Source organism: Hipposideros armiger, unplaced genomic scaffold (assembly GCF_001890085.2).
Source record: "Hipposideros armiger isolate ML-2016 unplaced genomic scaffold, ASM189008v1 scaffold_275, whole genome shotgun sequence".
NCBI classification, from domain to species: domain Eukaryota; kingdom Metazoa; phylum Chordata; class Mammalia; order Chiroptera; family Hipposideridae; genus Hipposideros; species Hipposideros armiger.
Genome location: NW_017731625.1, coordinates 1,792,553 through 1,812,135, shown reverse-complemented (window position 1 = coordinate 1,812,135; position 19,583 = coordinate 1,792,553). Strand labels below are relative to the sequence as shown.

Genomic DNA, 19,583 nt, shown 5'->3' with positions numbered 1-19,583 from the left:
AGCAGAAAGCAGAGAGCCTTCTAGGAGAAATGCCTGCAGAGGGGGATTACCCACTGGCTGCCGGGAAGAGCTGCTAAAAATCAAACTGCAGCACTTCCGGTTTCATTTACTGCCCAGGGCAGCGTCCTCATAGCAGTTCCTCTCAGGCATTTCTGAGACTTTAAAAAAAAAAAGCAGATGATCTATTTTTAAACCCTTCTAAGGGAGGCCAGGCTGAGACCTGCAAGGACAGGGGCCCAGGTGAAGGCACCCAGAGGTGAAGCACAGGCCCACAGCCACTTGTCCTGGGCTCAGGACAGCTCTGCGTGGTGGCACTGGTGCTTGTGAAGGGACCAATCACCCTCTGTGTAATTCTCTGTGGGGGGCTGTCCTGGGCCCTGTGGGGGTTGAGCAGCATCCCTGGCGCCCACCCACTGATGCCAGGAGCACCCTCAGTTGTGACAGCCACAGATGTCCCCAGACTTTGCGCAGTATTCTCTGGGGGACAGGGTTACCCCAGAAGTGACCCTGACCTAGTGACCTGCCCTTCCACACATATACACACATACACACACTCCTGCATATCATGCAAGGCTTTGTTCGTGAAACAGCAGAGTCAAGTAACCAGAGGTTCTGGAATTTTCCTCTCTTATAACGGATGAGCCAGGGAACAGCACGTGTCTGCAGAAGCATTGGGGGCCCTACCCAGCCGGCTGTGCAAAGCAGTTGGAACACCTTCCTCAGCAGTGTTGCAGAGAAAGAAGAGAAATTAAACTTCTGACCTGTAATAAAAACTGAGTAAGCCTGACATCCCCAGCCCAACCCGTGTGACCTCAGCCCAGCTGTGTCCCTCACAGCGGCTGCAACATCATGAAATTAGGATAAAATTAGGATAACGGACTAACCAAGGATGCTGGCGTTGGGGGGCCCTCCACTGCAGTCCTCTTCAGCCCCACAACTAAAGTCCTTTGGGCACGACTCGGGCCAATCTGCCTTTGACCCTCGGAGAGCCCCTACTTCTAACAATTCGGGGTTACTAGCCTGTGGCTATACACAGTGCCAAAAAAATGTATACACATTTTAAGAAAGGAAAACTATTAAAATTGTAATACTTATTATACACCGATAACAGAAGATGAATAATCACGTTTGACTTCTGCAATTACAAGAGATGTTCAAAGTGGTTACCATCAGCATCCAGACATTTCTGATTACAGCAAACGACTTGCTTGAGCAACATTGACCAAAATGTCCACTTGTATACGTATTTTTGGCACTCGGTATTATATATAATATATATTTTTATCATTGTTGCCATGGACTGGTGCCTTGCGATGCTCGAGGCACTATGCTCATCTCATTTCGTCCTCCCAGTGACACTGAGAGTGAGGCAGTGGGGTCCCCACATTACAGAAAGGGCATCAAGGTTCAGAGAGCAAGTGGGCAGGTGCCCAGAAAGAAGTGAAGAGCCGGGGCTCGCTCCAAATCTTCTCACTGCACCTGGGCCTGGAAAGACTGACGTGTCCACGCCTCCGAGTACATGCTTACTGGCTGTCTTCTGGAACCTTACAGGCAGTTCTTCCTTGTCACCCAGACATCTCATCCTGCAGTCAGAATCTGTACCATTTTCTATCTTCAGGAGCAAAAGTCAGGAGAGTCATAATGATGAAAATTAGAGTAATAACAGAGTAGTGATTCACTCTAGCAGGGGCCTCGGGCGCCTTTGGCATTGCGGAAAATGTTTTGTGTCTTGATGCAGGTGATAGTGACATGGGTGCGTCCACTTTAAAATGCATGGAGCCAGGCTGGCCAGGTGGCACATTGGTTGAGAGTTGGCTTGGGACGTCAGCTCTGAGCAGCAGGGCCCCGGTTTGGATCCCACATGCGGGCCAGTGACACTGCGCCCTCTGCAGCTGAGATGGTGAACAACAGCTCGACCTGGAGCTGGACTGCCGTGAGTTGCCAGTGACGGCGTAGGCTGCAGTGGGGCTGGCCGGCAGCAGGAGTGCGCTTTCGTGCACCGTCGTGAGTGGCCGTCCACTGGCCAGCGAGCGACTGCCTCACCCGGGAAGAGCACAATGATAATACCAACATGGGCCAGTGAAGCAATGTCCTCCACAACTAGACTGAAGAACAAAAAAAAGGGCAGCAACTTGTCTGTTCCCCTTCCCCGATTCTCCAATGCTGTTCCCCTCCCCCAACTCCCCAATAAAATCTCTAAATAAATAAATAAAGTGCATGGAGCCACACCTGAATGGTCTATACACTCCTGTGTGCTTGTTATACTTCAGTCAAAGACGCAAAATCAAAGGTGTCTGAACCCAATAACTATAGATTCATGCCAGCAAAGGCCTGAATGCCCAATAATGGGCAGTAATGTCTATAATAGCAATAATAATATAAATTATGATACATCCATAAAGTATAAGACACAGGCTCAGAAGTCACTCAGTGCAGCATAGTATTGTATCCTGGCTGGACCTCGGACCAGAAAACACATTCAGGGAAACCCAGTGAAATCCAGGCAGAGTTTGATTCATGTAATGCTCCGGAGTTTGTTTTTTCTTTTCTTTTTTTTTTTTTTTTAAAGGTCAGTGCTAGCTTTTATTATTATTATTATTTTTTTTTTTTAGCTGAGCCATCCCGCCACCTGTTGGCAGCTCACGGCTGCTCAGCTCGGGCTGACTCGAACCGCTGTTGCTCAGAGCTCAAACTCTTGAGCGAGCTCTTAACCAACTGAGCCACAGGAGTTTGTTTTTTCATTTTGACAAGATGTCAGCCTTAGGGAAAGCTGGGTGAAGAGGGCACGTGGGGGGACCCTTTGTGCTAGTTATGCCACTTTTCTGTCAAGCTAAAATTATTGCAACATAAAGGTCTTTTGTTTTTTTTAAGTCAGATGTTAGAAGAATTTGTGATGGCATGGGTAAATAGCATTTCCCTCGCAATATAACATTAATCAAGAAGAATTTAAAGGCAGGTGATCAAACAGGATATTGGACCTGAATGTGTAAAAAGGGTTGGGTATGTGTACACGCCTGGAAAAAATGAGGTGCTGGGGTTGTGGATGATTGTCTGTGATTTCCAGATTTTCTAAAATGAAATTGTGTTCCTTTCAGAGTCATGAAGAAGAAGAATATGTATACGTACATGGATAGATGTAGTCGATTCTCGTTATTTACAGCAAATACTGAATTAGTGACTATGGAACCACTGCTCTTGGGGAAGTAGAGTTAGATTTCTGCCAGCCCTCTGGTTGCAACATTTTAGTCAGGCAGGGGGCACATACCTTGTGTTAGTATGTTTCTGTTTAAAGACACCTTATTTAATATACACTGTTGCTTCATTAACATTGAACTCAGGCCAACAGCGCTGTAACTCACACCTGAACTGAATAAAGCTTCTCTGACACATGTATCTTCTTTATAAGGCACTTAACAGCCTTCCCGGGCTTCGGAACCCTAGACAACACTTCAGCTCTGCGCTTAGGGGACACTTCAATCACCCACAAGAAGACTATAATGCAAAAAGCATGACACTAAATATGGAAAAGGACCCAGTTTTACAGACTGAGCTAAAAGGCAGCACAAGGCCCGGTTCCAAACCTCAGTTGTTGTTTTTTTAAAGATTTTTATTGGGGAATTGGGGGGATGGCAACAGCGCTGGGGAATTGGGGGAAGGGGAACAGACAAGTTGCTGTCCTTTTGTTCTTCAGTCTAGTTGTGGAGGACGTTGCTTCACTGGCCCAAGTTGGCACCATCATTGCGCTCTTCCCGGGCGAGACAGATCGGTCGCCGGCTTCTGGACGGCCGCTCACTGCAGCTGCTGGCCGCTCACACTGGCTGCTGGCTACATACGGTAGCCCATGGCAACCCACTGCCACAGGGGCTGCAGCCTACGCCGTCGCCGGCGACTCATGGCAGCCCAGCTCCAGGTTGAGCTGTTGTTCAGCATCTTAGCTGTGGAGGGCAGTGTCACTGGCCCTCATATGTGGGATCCGAACCGGGGCCCTCTGGTGTCCCAAGCCACTTCTTAACCATCGCGCCACTCGGCCAGCCTCAAACCTCAGTTTTTTAACTGAGATCATAACTCAGATCTTTCACCGCTCCACGCGTGTCCATGAATGACTTTGAACCCCACCCTCCACTGTTGATTTGGGGGACACAAATAAATGTTAGTGGCTGGATGAATTCACAGATTCAGACTCCATGGATGAGTGCAGACTCTACATAACCCCGCAGCCTGGTGCCCATGTGGACCACACCCAGTGCAGACATCTCAGATGCGGGGCGCCCTGGCCTGGCTGTGGTTCTGTGTCCCCACCAGGTCCCAGAAGCCCCAGTGCTGACCTTCAGCAGGGACTGGAGTCCACCAGCCTCCTGGGGCTTTGGCAGGAGCTCTACCTACTCGGTGCCCTATTTCTGTGTGTGTGTGTGTCCCCCAGCCCTCCCTTAAGGTTTCTCAAATGGGTGATCCTTGCCCCCCGGGCACACTGGGCTATGTCTGGAAACATTTGTTGTCATGAGTGGGGTGCTCCTGGCATCAAAGGGTAGGGCCAGGGCTGCTGCTTAGTACCCCACAGTGCCTGGAACAGCCCCGATGTCAGCAGTGCTGAGGGGGAGACCCTTGTTTTAGAGAAAGCTGCCCCCAGTCACCTCCTTCCTGGAACCTCCGTGACATTCAGGCTGGGCCTCCTTGGTGAGCCTCAGGGTAAGAGGTTCCTGCCTGACCTCAGTACCCCCTATTCCCCACTTCTGATGCCACTGCACCCCCACCCCTAGCCTACGGCCACTGAGAAAGGCTCTAACCGAGGAGGGGCAGCCATGGTGTGTCCCTTTGTGTAGGTGGAAAAAAAACCATTGGTTTGTGGAAAGAGCAAATGTTTGCAAAGGAAGAAGGGCCGGCTCTCGGAGGCCACAGAGGACCTTCGGAGCCAGACAGAAACAGCCTTGCTTGCCAGTGGTCCTCACAGCTCAGGAAGTCTGTCCTGCGTTGGCCCAGGGGTTTCTGCTGACCTCCCCAGGGCAAGTCCACAGCAGAATGAGCCCCAAGGACCGGCCTTCCCAAGGACTGGCCTCCCCTAGAATTGGAGGGTGATCTGCTGGTTTTTGAAGTGTAATCTGAGCCAGGAAGCTGCAGGGGTCCCGCGGGAGCGCAGCCCCGGACATCTGTCTGGCCCAGCTGCACATGCAGTCTCCAGCAGGGCTGTAACCTGGAGCCTCCTCGTCCACAAATAGAAGGCCGTTGCCGCAGCCGGACAGGCGGGGTCACCACGCTTCTTCCTCCATGCCTCCCCAGGCAGCGCATTCTTAGGGCAGCTGATGCAGCGTGGAGAGCAGGGTGTAGGCTGGCATTTAGTCCCGGGGTCACCCCAGCAGCTGGACACGGTGGCCCCCAGGGACCCTCATGCTCTTTGCGTTGAGTGTCAGAGAGAGTTGCGGCTCTGTCCAGGGTTGTCCAGGGTTCCGCTTGGAGCAGCTCCAAAGTACGGGAGCCCACCCACCCCCCAGAGTCCAATCACGGGGACTTCCTTTTTTTCCTGTTGACCTCCTGGCCCTGGGCGGCCAGCCTCAGATCCCGCGCCTTCCTGCACCCATGTACCTGTCACCTTTTCCACCCGAGGTTAATTGGTTTGCCCCCGAGTTCATGTTTTCCAGCTCTCCATTTTTCGCCTCGGCACGTGGCTTCCATCAAAGTAAAAAACCAGACATGGAAAAACACCACACATTACATTCAAGGCTCGGTTCCTATTTTTTCTCGTGCTGGCTCATCTGATGGGCTGGACCACGGCTTGGGGTCCCCATGTTCCAAAATGGAATAATACAAATTTCAGAAGAAAACTTGACTTGCTTCCCCACCACCCAAAGAAACAGGGCTGTCTTTCTGAATGGATCAGTCATAAAAAATAAATTGGACTTTCCCCCCAGTTTCTCTAGAGGACATGTGCAATATTTTTGGTGACAGCAAAGTATTTCTCTGTGAAAAGCTGGAGATGGTTAAGTAAAGAATATTTAACCATGCTTTTCTTTTCCTCTTTTTAAACAGAGTAGAGCAGTGCTTCTTGGAAAAACTAAAAAAGGTATGTAGCATTTTATCTTTACTTCATGTGCTTGGAATCTCTTGTTTTTCAGAAAAAGGAACAAACAGCCACAGCATTCACGCGCACATGACACACTGGGAATTGTGTCACCGGGAAAAGAGCTCTGGGCTCAGAGCCAGGAGACCTGAGTTCAGACCTCAGGTCAGCCTCTGAGCAACTGTCACGTGTGGGCGGGCGCCTTTCATCTCTGCCACGGAAATAACATCCTCCTGCTTCCCAAGAATGTCGCAAAGATTACGGAGGCCACAGATACAGAAACACACAGTGCCGCGTCCAAATGGGTCTGGGATGTGTGTGGGACCTGGAACCGTGGTGGATTTGGTCACATGTGCATTTCCAGGGGTTTGCCCATTTCACATAGATTACCTAATTTGTGGGAGCAGTCCTTCACGGCTCCTCCTCTAACCCTTTCCATTTCCAAAAGGCCAGCAGTCATGTCCGCTCTCCCTTCCCACCTCAATTACTGCACCTTCCCTCCTTTATTTCCATCACCCTGACTAAGGGTTTGCCAGCGTTGCCGACCTCTTCAAAGAAACCAGCTTCTGGTTTCATTGACTCTCCTCTCGCTTTTCTAGCCTCCATTTCGTTTTCTCTGCCTCTTTGTCATTTCCTTCCTCCTTCCGGCTCTGGCTTTTGCTTGCTCTTTCCTTTCTGGTTCCTTAAGGTATGAAGTCACTTGGTAGATGGAGACCGTCCTGAACAAAGACGTTTGCAGCTCAGCCCCCTATGCGTGTCCCCTAAGTTGTGTTTCCATTTTCATGCAAGGTGTTTCCTACTTTCCCTTGGGGCTTCTTCTGGGACTTGTCACTTGCCTAAGAGCATGTTACCTAATTTCTACAGTTCTGTGATCCATTTGGGAAGGAAAGGGCATTGGGATGCGTTGCTCAGTCGAGGACGTTGGGTGGCGTGGTGGCTGGAACTGGCTCCCATCCCGGAATTATCTCAGGACCTTTGGGGCTCGCTGGTGAGGTACAGGGAGGGCTGGCTTGAGGGTGGGGGCTCTAAGGAGCATTGTAGGTGCTGACACAAGGGTCTGCAGCGGGCTTCTTCATCATTGTCCTGGAGGCGCACCTCCCTCCAGCTTGTGCTGCTTGGGCCATGTTGCCCCAAGGGTTCCACACTGCCTCATGCAGCCAGCATATGTCGCAGGCAGAACCTGGACCAGGGAAGGAAAGCCAAGCACTCGTCCTGGGCACAGAATTTAGCGGAGGCACCGAAAAACCCATCATGATAAATTGTATCTTAATGTAGAAATATTTCCTAAAAATCAAAATTAATGCCAAAAGAAAGATCACGGTGAAGGTCAAAATTTTAAATAAAGAGGGGCTTGCTTCATCCTCACCCCAGCCCGATCGGGTATTGTCTGTAACGAAAAACTTGATATTTGATTCAAAACATGGATGTTTTGCATTCATTCTGACTTTGTATAAAAACATTGCATGAAAGTCTGAGTTATCGCAATGGCTGAGCTACGGGCGCCCCTTAGATTTTGCGCCCAAGGGGAGTGCCTCACCCCAGCCCAGCCTGACAGTAACGGTGACAATGGAGAGGATGATGATCTGAAAGGTGACCAGTTCCCTGGGGTTACCAGGGGCCGCAGTCTCTGGTCCTTCCATGCTCTCTATCAGTAAAGCACAGATATGTACCCATTTCCCTGATGGGGGGACCAAGGCTCGGTTGTCTGAGGTCTGACAGCAAGCGGGTGGTCCCGTGGGACACACGTGTGTGAGGATGTCAGCAAGGCTACCTCTGCCAGGCTCAGCTGCCAGCTGCCTGCTGTGGGGTTAGGTTCCTGCATGCAGCACCTGCCAGCGGGGCAGGGGGGAGGGGGAAACACGACACGAAGCCCCAGCCTGTGACATCAGTCAGCTCCAGGCGGGCAGTGCCTCTGAGCAAGCACTGAGCCCTGTGGCCCTGCTCCCAGGCAGCCCAGCTGTGTCTAATGCTGACCACTGTCCCCTCTCTTCCTCCCTCCCACCTTGCTCCCCTGTCTGCAGACCCCACTCAGTGACTCAGCAGATGCTCACTGGGTGCCTACTGTGAGCCAGGCCGGCTGCTCTGTCTCACTTCGTCCTCATAGAAGCCCCGGGGAGCAGGTTCCCTTGTCCCCATCTTACAGGTAGGAAACTGAGGCTTGGCAGCAGAGAGACTCGGCACGGCCCAGTGGCTGGTGGACAGCAGGGCTAGGATTTGAGCTTGTTTCTGTCTGACCGTAAAGCACCTAGTGGTTTGTATTAGCCAGGTTCTCCGGAAAAACAGAAGGAATAAAAGGTGTATATATACAGAGAGATTTCTTTTAAGGAATTGATCATGGAAGCTGCAGGGTGGAGAACCAGGAGAGCCAGTGGTACAGGTTAAGTCCAAAGGCCATTGCTGGAAAATACCCCCTTGCTTGGGGCGTGGGAATTCTGTTCTATTCAGACCTTCAGCTGATTGGACGAGACCCACCAGCATTATGGAGGGCAATCTGCTTTACTCAAGGTCCATTAGTTGAGTTGTCAATCTCATTCAGAAGCATCCTCACAGAAGCATCCAGAATAATGTTTGACTACATATAAGGCATTCTGCAGCCCAGCCAAGTGGACATGTAAAAGTAATCATCACCTGGCCTCCCAGGCTGCATGGCCACTTGCCCATCTGGACGGTCCCCTCAGAGCCCCCCAGGCCCATGGTCACTTTCCATAGGAAAGTTAGAACAGGGACAGCAACTGGGTTTTACCAGGCCACCACCATCCAGATGTCAGCCAGGTTGTGTTCTTACCTAGAAGCTCGAATGGGAGAGAACCTCTTCCCAAGCTCCCTCATGTCGGGGTGTTGGCAGAGTTTGTCTCCTTGTGGTTTTGGGACTGGACACCTGGGTGCTTGCCACCGGGCAGCTGAGGCTGCCATCAGCTGCTTGGGGTCTCCCACAGCACCTTGCCAGGTGGGCTTCTTAAACACAGTTGCTTACTTCATGAAGCCAGTTGGCAGAGGTCGCATTGCCAAATTCTGTGCATCCTCCCCACTTCCTGTGGCTGGTTTCAGCCCAAACTGTCCTTCCTAAGTCCTACAGAAGCTCCGAGCCGTGGGCACCCAGCCCCAAGGCAACTACGGTTCCCTTTTCCAGTGAGTGCCCCAGGAGACCTCAGCACTTCCAGGGCAGCCCAGGGCTTAGCAGTGTTTCTGCATTAACAAGAAGAGGCATAATGGAATTTGGATGGACGAGAAAAGGGGATGTCAGTATGAGCAGAAGCAGACACTCGGTCTTATTGTTAGAAATTCTGTACAGGTCATCAAAACCTCGTCTCAGGGCAGAGGCTGCTGGGCAGCCGAGATGAACTCACTCTCACAAGGGATTTTCTGCAAATCCAGAACCGGCCCCAGAGGCCCTGCTGCCCCTGCTGCCGCCGGTGGACACCCGGGCATTGAGGCACTCTCTCCCAGTTGCTGGAGCTCAGTGCACCAGGATCCTCAGCAAAGGTAGCTGCGGTTGTCCTTCTTCGGAAGGTTCCACAGGAGACCCCAAATGCCACGCTTACCACCACATTGCTGATGTGGATCCTTCACTCCCTGTTCATATCCCCAGATGAGGACACAGCCCAGCGACACCCTAGTGGTGACCTTGCAAAGCCCTCTCTGCCCGCACTGGCCAAAACCTACATCCTGAACCTAGCTATTTGCTTCTCTGCTCCTCCCACCCCCAAATTTGAGGGTCAAGTTTCCAGCCAGACACACATCAGTCAGCACCCAAGTTGGGGTTCCATCCACTTGTCCTCATGCTCTGCTATAGGGTGGGGCACCCTGACATCTGACCCCAACCCCTCCTGTCCACACCTGGTGGGCACCTGGGGCCCCTCAGGAGTTGGGACCTGCCTGGACACTGAGGATTAATGGTACAAGCCAGGAACAGGTGACCGGGAACCACCTTGGTAGCCTCGGCACACCCAGGCTTCTTGCTTGAACCCAGTGGGATCAAAACAAGGGACACATCTCACAGGAAACCGGCCCTTGGACTGGAACATTCCTCAGATTAGAGTTTTCCCCCTCGGCACTGCTGACACTGGGGCAGGGCCATTCTCTGTGGGGGGCCATCCTGGGCACTGTGGGGTGTTGAGCAGCATCACTGGCCCCATTCACTCAATCCCAGGAGCACCCCCAGTAGTGACAACTATAGATGTCCCCAGACATCACCTGGTGTCTCCTGGGGACAGAACCACCCTGGGTGAGAACCCTCTAAAAATTGTCAATTAATCCCATTGTTGGCTGGGTTATTTTTTGTTTTGTTTTTAATTTTTAACATGAGAAATAGCCCTACGTGCAACTAGCCCTTAGGAAGAAGCCTCTCTGGATCTGTTTTATTCCAGGACTTTCCAACAGCACCACAGGTGGGGGTGGGTGTCCCTACAGATGCCACAGACACTCAGTAACCACTGATCCTTCTGTAGTGTGGTTTTGAGCCTCCAGTACACTGGGTGGGTGTTGACCAGCGACCCAGAGCCCAGAGCAAAAAGCTGCAGGCGATGACCCAGGTCCAGGTCCGTCCTCAAGAGTGTGTGTGCCCCAGGCAGGCCGTCAGGTATGGCCAGGTGCTCTGCCCTGGGCTGCCTGGTCCTGGAGGCTCTTGTCTTGGAAGAGAGATTAGCCTTGGGGACAGGGTCAACACCTGCAGTGCTGCCCCCAGTCCCTTCCATCCAGGTGGTCCTTTGGTTCCCAGCTTCCTGGCCTTAGTCCCCAGAGACATCCATGTCTGAAACCCTGGGACCTATGAATGTGTCATCTCACATAGTAAAAGGGACTTTGAAGGTGGGATTAAGTCAAGGCCCCTGAGATGGGGATGACCCTGGATTACAGGGAGGCCCAGTGTCATCACAGGGTCCTCATAAGAGGGAGGCAGGAGGCTCAGAGTCAGAGAGATGGAAGAGGCTGCACTGCTGGCTGTGACGATGGAGGAGGGGCCAGGAGCCAGGGATCCCATGCCTTTAGAAGCTGGAAGATGCCGGAAACATTTCTCCCTGGGGCCTCCAGAAGGACCAGTCCTCCTCATGCCTGAGTTTTAGGACTTCTGATCTCCAGAGCTGTCAGAATCAATGTGTGTGGTTTTAAGCCACTTAGTTGGTGGTAATTTGTGACAGCAGTCACAAGAAGTGCATATAGTTCCCAAGGAATGTCTAAGGAGCAAATACCCTTAGAAGGGGTTTTAATATGGTCTGGTTGTCCATGGACAGCAGGCTAGGGACTTCTCAGAGGAGATGGCACTTCGTGGGGCTTTGCAGGATGTGTAGGAGTTTGGGCCTAGGTGGAGAAGGACCTGCCTGAGCCAATGTGGGAAGACCTGGATCTGCCCTCCTCCCTCCCCAACCCTCCTGCCCGGTGGCTCCCGAGCTGCTGTCTCACGGGTCCAGGGAGACAGCATGTTCATTCTCAGTGCCAGGAGGCTGAGAGCAGGAATGCCATGAGCCATGGATGCTCAGCGTCCTGGCCCGGCCTGGTTCCTGGGCTTGCAAACTCTCACATGACTGCAGTCATCCCCGGGTGGACAGAGAGAGCCTTTTCTTCTGCCCGCACATCAGCTGCATCGTCACCCTCCGTCACCGCAGGTTCATTGTCCTCTGGCGCCCACAGCTGCTCATTCCCGGGCTCCGGGCTCCCGGCCACAGGCAGCATCCGCCTGCCCTGCTGCTCTGTTTTTCTCTGGCTTCTGGGCACCTCATTCATTCCCTTTTCTCTGGCTCTTTCTAAATATAGCTTCCTGGGGACCAATTTAGCCTGTGCACAAAGGGACCGGTGACAGAGAGAGTCACAAGATGCCATTCTCCAGTGGGTGCGTGCCTTCTCTTGGGAAGCGTCTGCCTGGCAAAGTCCCTACTAGGGTTTTAGAGTCCCCACGGTCCCACCAAAAGGTCACAGTTATACAGAGGGTCAGAGAAGGCCCTCACTTGGCCTTCCTGCCCCACACTGGCCTGCTTGGCCCCTTGCTGTCAGGGGGGTAGGGGTCAAAGAGGTTTTGTGTCTGTCTCATAATGAAGTTCAAGTGCCAACGTAGCACCCACGTCTCTCCTTGGACCTACTCTATGGGGTGAGCCTGCTGGAGGCCAGCAGACAACCCCATCCCAGCTGCTGGGGACACATAGAAACATGCCCCCCTAACACCCAGCGTGCCGTCTACACTGTGTGTACATTTCTGTACAATCTAGAGCAGGATCTCCCCTCGGCACTGGTGACATCGGTCCAGGTCATCCTCTAGGGGCTGTCCCAGGCACTGTGGGGTGCTGAGAAGCATCACTGGCCTCGCTGACTCGATGACCCCAGTCATGACAACCATAGATGTCCCCAGACATTGCCCAATGTTCCCTGGGGGGGCATGACTGCCTGGGGTGAGACCCCTAGGGGCTTCTGTTACATTGACTGTGGTGCAAAGGTTACTCCTGGAGGTGTGAGGGGCTAATGTTTCATGCACGCAGTAGGCGTGCAAAAAATTTACATGCACTAGGTTTGCAAGAAATGTACGTTGATCAAGGTACATGCGGACAGGCCATCTGCAAAGCCAGCTCCCCAGCCCCGCGAGACGGCGGCTTGCCCTAACAGTACCTCGGAACCGTCTTTTCTCCCAAACCTCCATCTTGTTTTATTTTGGTTTGGGATTTTCCCCCCTCTTTCAACAAAACAGCCTGTCTCTTCTTGTGAACATGGCGTTCCCAGGAACAGTCAGCTCGGCTGGGGGAACAGCCTGCGTCCTCACCCTCATCGTTTGTCCTGCTGTCTAATCTGGGTGGAGTTTTGTGTTTGGGGGTTTGTTTTCTTTTTCTTTCCTATTTAATGGCAGGCAGGAGTCGGGGGTCAGACCACAGGGCCCTGGGAGGAAAGAATTCAGAAACTCGGTGAGCTGTAAAGCTACCGGTTCCGGAAGTTTTAAAGCAAAATGAAGGCTGTGTCTGTTCTCTCTGAAGACAAGGAGTCAGTGCCGCCTGCCCGCCTCCCCTCCTCTCCCAAGGTGCTGCCAGGAAATGTGAGCTAAGTTCTGCAGCCCTCTAGGACTGCCAGCTGCTGCCCCTCCCTTCCTCAGCAAGGCCACCTTTCCCGGGTGCTGACTCACCGGCATGCTGGCCACACAAGCGCCGTCTGCCTGGATGAGACTGGAGAGGAGCGTTGTGGAACTGCCTGGAAGCAGCCGGGGCTCTCTCTGAGCTGGAATTCCCTGAGGCCTGTGCCATCAGGATTAAATGCACAGGGCCCTCATGTCCCAGTTTATAGGAACCGCAGGGAACAGTTTAGCCCACCAATGGGGAAGCCACCAGAAAGGCCTCTGGCCTCTGCTGTTCCTGCATCTAAGTGCTGCTACAGAGGAGTCGCAGGAATCACCTGCGCCACACACCCAGCTTCATGTCCACACTCAGCGGCCAGCAGTGAATGCCAGCTGGAGTCAGCCCGGGCTGTGGGACCAATATCTAGCATGGAGGACACTAGAAAGGCTCCAGTCCCACAGTGAGGTGTCACCGTCCTGGTCTCACCCTGGCTGGTGGATCAGCTGTCTGGGCTGTGGAACAAACTATCACAAACGTAGCCGTACGACAGCACCCACGTGCTGCCTTGCAGGTCTGGAGCTCAGAAACCAGGCCGTGGTGAGGCTGGCTTCCCTGCTCAGGGTTTCCTCAGGCTGAAGTTGAAATGCCTTGTCTGGAGCTTGAGGTCATCTTCTGAGCCCATTCGGATTGTTCCAGAATTCAATTCCTTGCAGCTGCAGGACCAGGGTCTCCATGCCCTTGCTGGCTGTCAGCTCCTGGTAGCCACCCCAATCCCCACCATCTGGCCCCCTCTGTCTTCAAAGCCAGCAACAGAGGGTCTTCCTTGCATCAAGTCCCTTTCAAGCTTCAAATCAGTTCCACTCCCTTTTATGGGCTTGCCTTGTTAGATCAGGCCCACCAAGCATTGTCTCCCTCTCTTTATTTTTTTTAAAAAAGATTTTATTGGAGAGTTGCGGAAGGGGAACAGTATTGGGGAATTGGGGAAGGTGAACAGCCAAGTTGTTGTCCTTCAGTCTTAGTAGTGGAGGGCTCAGCTAGCTCGGCTCCAAGTCCAGTCACCATCCGGCTGCCCATCTGCAGTTCCCCGGCTGCTTAGCTCAAGGTGCCATGTCCAACCTTAGTTGTGGAGGGCACAGCTAGCTCAGCTCCAGGTCCAGTCGCCATCTGGCCGCCCATAGGCAGCTCAGGACTGCTCAGCTCAAGGTGCTGTGTTCAATCTTAGTTGAGGGAGGGCACAGCCCACCATCCCATGCAGGAGTCAAACCGGAAACCTTGTTAGGAGCACGTACTTTCAACAACTGAGCCATCCTGCCACCTGTTGGCAGCTCAGCGGCAGCTCAGCTTGGGCGTGGCTCACTGGCCCATGGGGGAATCGAACCAACGACTCTGTTGCTCAGAGCTCACGCTCTTAACCAACTGAGCCACTCGGCTGACCCTGTCTCCCTCTCTTAAAGCTGCTTGTGCCACATGACAGGACCTTGGCCGGGAGCAAATCCCAGTGTACTCTCAGGTCCCGCCACACCCGAGGGGCCATGATTATACAAGGCCACTGGGGTCATTGCAGAGCTGTGCCTGCCACACTGTGGCTCATCTAACCAGCACAAGCCCTGCTGAGCCCTTGCTGGGTTGCTGGGTTGGGGAAATTTCTTTGTGACATAACGGATGTGACCAATGCCTTGTGATTGCCAAACAACAGCCCCCAGGAGAGGTGGGGGGCCTCCTGCCCACACAGTGACTGGTGACTGCAGGTGAGATGAGGCCCTGACTCGGAGTGGGGCCTGAAGCCAGCAACATACCACCCAAAACACCCGATTTCCCATTTCCTGCGATTCTCCTTATTTAACAGCAAAGTTCAGGAAAGAAGCATTGATATGAAGGTCTCTTGAGGGATTCTAACCCAGCAGCTCTCAACTGAGGGGGGATCCTTCCCCCAGTGGACACTGGGCCATGTCTGGCGTCATCTGTGGTTGTCACTACTGGGACATTGAGTGGGTGGGGGCCAGAAATGCTGCTCACGCCCCACAGTGCCCAGGACAGCCTCCCATGGAGAATAACCCTGCCCCCCCAATGTCAGCAGGGCTGAGGGCATGGGACCCTGCCCTTGTCCATTCTGCTCATGACAGTGGGTAGCCTGTGTGGGGTGCCCTGAGAGCCGCAGGGCTTCCCGACCGGCCTCGTGCCAGGCCTGGTGGTCATGCTGCTTTGGAAGGGGCACTTCTCTCTGAGACACAGCAGTCAAACTGCAGGTTGGTGGGAGAACTGACTCCTGAGCCCTGCTTTTTCTCATCTTCCGGCCACATCAGCTCCCATTTTCATGAACTTGGGAGTTAGCCTGGGGCCGCCTCTGAGAACCTTGACATAAAGAATGTGTCTCAGAGAAGCCACGGGCTGCAGCCTCCCCGAGGGGCCAGCCTGTCCTTCACCATCAAACCTTCAGCCCACAGAATTGACAACATGAAACCACCAGCTGATTCCTGGGTGTTTGACCACTGCAGGCAGCCCCTGGGAAGCCTGGCCTCAGCCCCACATCCCTCCTTTCGGACACCTGTGAGGGGTCCTTAGGAGCCACTGGCTGCTCAGCTTCTGGGGCCACCAGAACCAGGAGCCTCTCCGCTCCTGGCTCCTCGAAAACCCTTCCCACCTCCTCAGCCCCATCAGGAACATTTTTCACATTCTTCTCCTTTTATGCAGCCCAACTGGCCAACTTTCAGAAGCCTCTGCTGGCATCCAGTTCTTTCTCTTCTGGTAAGCAGACAGCCCGGCAGCGGCTCATGTAGGGTTTATCCAGCAGGCTGGAAGTGGCACTCGTCCCAGCTATGAGAGCTATGTACGGAATTCACAGGGATTGCCGGCATTTTTGTATCTCGCTGTCATTCTTCCTGTGCAACCGGAAGACACCTCCAAGGGTGGAGATGGCATCACAGACCCGCAGAGAAGCTTTGTCAGCTCTCTCAGTCTCCGAATGCCAGCCTAGCCCTGAGCAGCCCTCTGTCTGCCTAGCCGAGACATGCCTGGCAGGTTTGAGTTTCCCCAGAATTCCAGGGTGTGTGCCAGGGAGGCAGGGAGCAGATCCACTTTTCTTGCAGTCCCAGAGCTCTAGGGTTCCCCAGGCCTGCTGTCTGCATCTTGGCTTTGCACCCTAGGACGCTGAAATTCAGCCTACCGCCCCCAAGGTGGTGTTGGGCACCCACTTGTCATGCATCCCCACCATGGGCAATGTGGACACACAGTCTGGTATCTTGGCAAGACCGAATCCAAATGACATCTTAGCGCCAGCAGCATCTGAGCCTGCCCTGCAAGCCTTAGGGCGTGCCCATTACTCCGTTTGACTTGCCAAGACAGAAGCAGGACTCAGCCGCCACAAAACCCCAAAGAAGAAAGGGGACAGAAATATATTGGGTCTTCGGAAAAGTCATGATGTATTTTGTTTATGTTTTTCAAAGGTCATTTATTTATATAAAGAACAAAGATCAATCAATGATATATTGCCCATTTTGTTCGATAACCTTTTGCCATCTTTCAGTGAGCTTCATAATTCCTCGTTCATAGAAGGACCTGTCTTTATTTGTGAAAAACTGAACAAGGTGCTGATTTACAGCCTCATCTGAATTGAACGTTATACCATGCAAGGAGTTTTGAAGAGAGCGAAACAAATGGAAGTCTGACGGCGCAAGGTCAGGCGAGTATGGTAGGTGTGGCAACACATCCCATCCAAGCTCCAATAATTTTTGACGGGTGATCAAACTTGTGTGTGGTCTCATGTTGTCGGTGATGGAACACAACTCGTTTACAATTAACAAGCTCTGGATGTTTCTGGATGATGGATTCATTCAAACTGTCCAATTGCCAACAGTACACATTCGAATTGATTGTTTGATTCCTTGATAGGAGTTCAAAAAACACTTTTTCTTTTCTTTTCTTTTCTTTTTTCTTTTCCTAGCTGAGCCATCCTGCCACCTGTTGGCAGCTCAGCGGCAACTCAGCTCAGGCAGGACTCGAACTGCTGTTGCTCAGAGCTCAGACTCAAGTGAGCTCTTAACCAACTGAGCCACTCGGCCGGCCCACAACACCTTTAAAATCCCACCACACTGAGAGCATAGCCTTCCTCCGATGAATGTTTGCTTTCGATGTCATTTGAGGCAAATCATCACGTCGGGACCAAGACCATTTGCGCACCACATTGTTGTAAACAATCCACTTCTCATCACCAGTTATCAGTCGCTTCAAAAAAGGATCATTTTCCTCACGTTTAATGAGCATATTGCAGATGTTTATACGCGCCGTCAAATGAACTTCTTTGAGTTCATGCGGAACCCAAATATTGAGCTTGCTTACATATCCCAGCTTCTTCAGGTGGTCGTGAACGCTTGAATGATGGATGTTCAATGTTTCTGCAATCTCTCGTGTCATGTAACGTGGGTTTGACTCGATCAATGCCTTTATTTTGTCGTCATCAACCTCGGTGGGCCTCCCTGACCAAGGAGCGTCGTTGAGATCAAAATCACCAGCACAGAATTTCGTGAACCATCAGAGGCACTGATGTTCTTGTAGAGCATTGTCACTGTAAACCTTATGCAACTTTTCACAAGCTTGACGCATGTTCTTCCCTTTATGGAAGTAAAACAGTAAAATATGGCAAAAATGCACAGTTTGGTCTTCCATCTTCAACTTGTTGTAAAATCTCCAAAATTCAACCAAATCGCTCAATTTTATTTTATAATAAAGCTAGAACTGTCAACTGTCAAATGACATAGCAATAACATAGATGCGAATGACTCTAGTACTTCCAAAAACGAACTAGTGCCATCTGTTGCATGTGTCATGACTTTTCCAAAGACCCAATGTAGGTAGGAGAAAGTGAACAGAAACACAACCTTGAGGAGCCCTCACAGGGGTCCTCCATGTTGTGCAGAGGTGACGATGCTTTTCAAGGAATGCACAGGCTTCTCAAGCACACTCGGGTAGCCCTGTGGCAGGAAAGCGCTCTAGTCCTTGGGAGAAAGCATCCAGGACACAGAGATCCCCGGTGTCTCTTACAATCCGCCAGACAGGAGGCACCAAGCTAAGGCTTTTTTTTTTTTTTTAAGATTTTATTGGGGGGGTGGGGGAGGGGCACAGTGTTGGGGAATTGGGGAAGGGGACCAGCCAAGTTGTTCTTCAGTCTTCGTTGTAGAGGGCGCCAGTTGCCATCTGGCTGCCAGTTGGCAGCTCGTGGCCTCAAGCTCAAGGTGCTGTGTTCAGTCTTAGTTGCGGGTGGGCGTAGCCACCATCCCATGTGGGAGTCGAACCAGCAGCCTTGTTGTTAAGAGCGCATGCTGTATCAACTGAGCCACCTGAGCGGCAGCTCAGCTCAAGGTGCTGAGTTCAGTCTTAGTTGCGGGTGAGCGTAGCCCACCATCAAACATGCAATCTTGTTTTTATACCAGCTGAGCCATCCTGCCACCTGTTGGCAGCTCAATGACAGCTCAGCTCGGGCACAGTGTGACTGGCCCATGTGGGATTCGAACTGGCAGCCCTGTTGCTCATAGCTTGTGCTCTTAAGCCAATTCCTAACCAACTGAGCCACTCGGCCAGCCCAAGTCTTTTTGTTATTAAATGTCACTCAGGGTTTTCTCTGACCCTGGCAGCTGCACAGGACTGCCCAGGCCCAGCACCCGTATTTGTACTACTTTTAATTCTGTTGCTGCAACTTGATAGCTGGGTGACTTTGAATAGATCACTGTCTCTGAGCCTCAGTTTCTTCATCCGAGAAATGAATTATGATGGAGTGGAAACCCTTGGTTTCAGAGCAGTAAGAGAAACTTGCAGTGCCCTGAGCCCATGGGTGTGATGGATGTGGTCATTCTCCAGAGTGTGGTGATGGTCCCACAGGTGTGTGCCCATGGTCCTCAAATCGGGAGCTTATGAATGCTCAGTTTAGTGCATGTTGGTTACATTTCTATAGTATGAAGCTGCTCTAAGAATTTTTAAATTTTATGTATAAGCAAATGGAAATGAAACCCCTTTCTAGTTCCGAATTAGATGGAAACTGAGGGCCACTGCAGTGGCAGTGCAGGGAGGGGCCAGCTGTCCTTGGGCCCTGTCATCGCGGCCCTAAGGCAGTCACAGCACTTGGAGATGAATACATGTTTTTTTCAGATGCTGACTTCCATTTTTTCCTGTGTATAAAGTCATTCAATTCAAATAAGATGTCACTAGCAAAGTCCTAAAGTAATATTGAGGGCTCTAATCACTGGAATCTAATCACCAAAACAGCATGATAAAAAAATAGTGTCAGAAACTTTTTAAAGCAGAAGCATAGAACATCGTCTGTGGACGAACTGGTTGGAGTTGATGGCTCATGATTCATGTGTGTTACAAAGGCTTTTCACTTCATTTATTTTCCACAGGAACTTTCTCATTATTTTATCAAGTTCCTCTCTTGCCTCAACTTTTGTTTGTTTGTTTGTTTGTTTGTTTGTTTGTTTGTTTTCAGTCCTCAAATTTCCTACCTTTCATCTACGATC

The 19,583-nt window shown here is 51.8% G+C and overlaps 1 protein-coding gene across 3 annotated transcripts in view; it reads left to right on the top strand.

Moving 5' to 3' along the window:
• Nucleotides 1-19,583, top strand: part of GNG7 (G protein subunit gamma 7) — a 124,097-nt gene that overhangs the window by 88,957 nt on the left and 15,557 nt on the right. For 2 of the 3 annotated variants that reach the window (XM_019657427.1, XM_019657428.1), the window contains exon 3: nucleotides 6,022-6,055. The exons of the other annotated variant lie outside the window; for it this stretch is intronic. The gene's annotated coding sequence lies outside the window, so the exon portion shown is untranslated. The remainder of the gene's footprint in view (nucleotides 1-6,021; nucleotides 6,056-19,583) is intronic. 3 annotated transcript variants of the gene reach the window in all.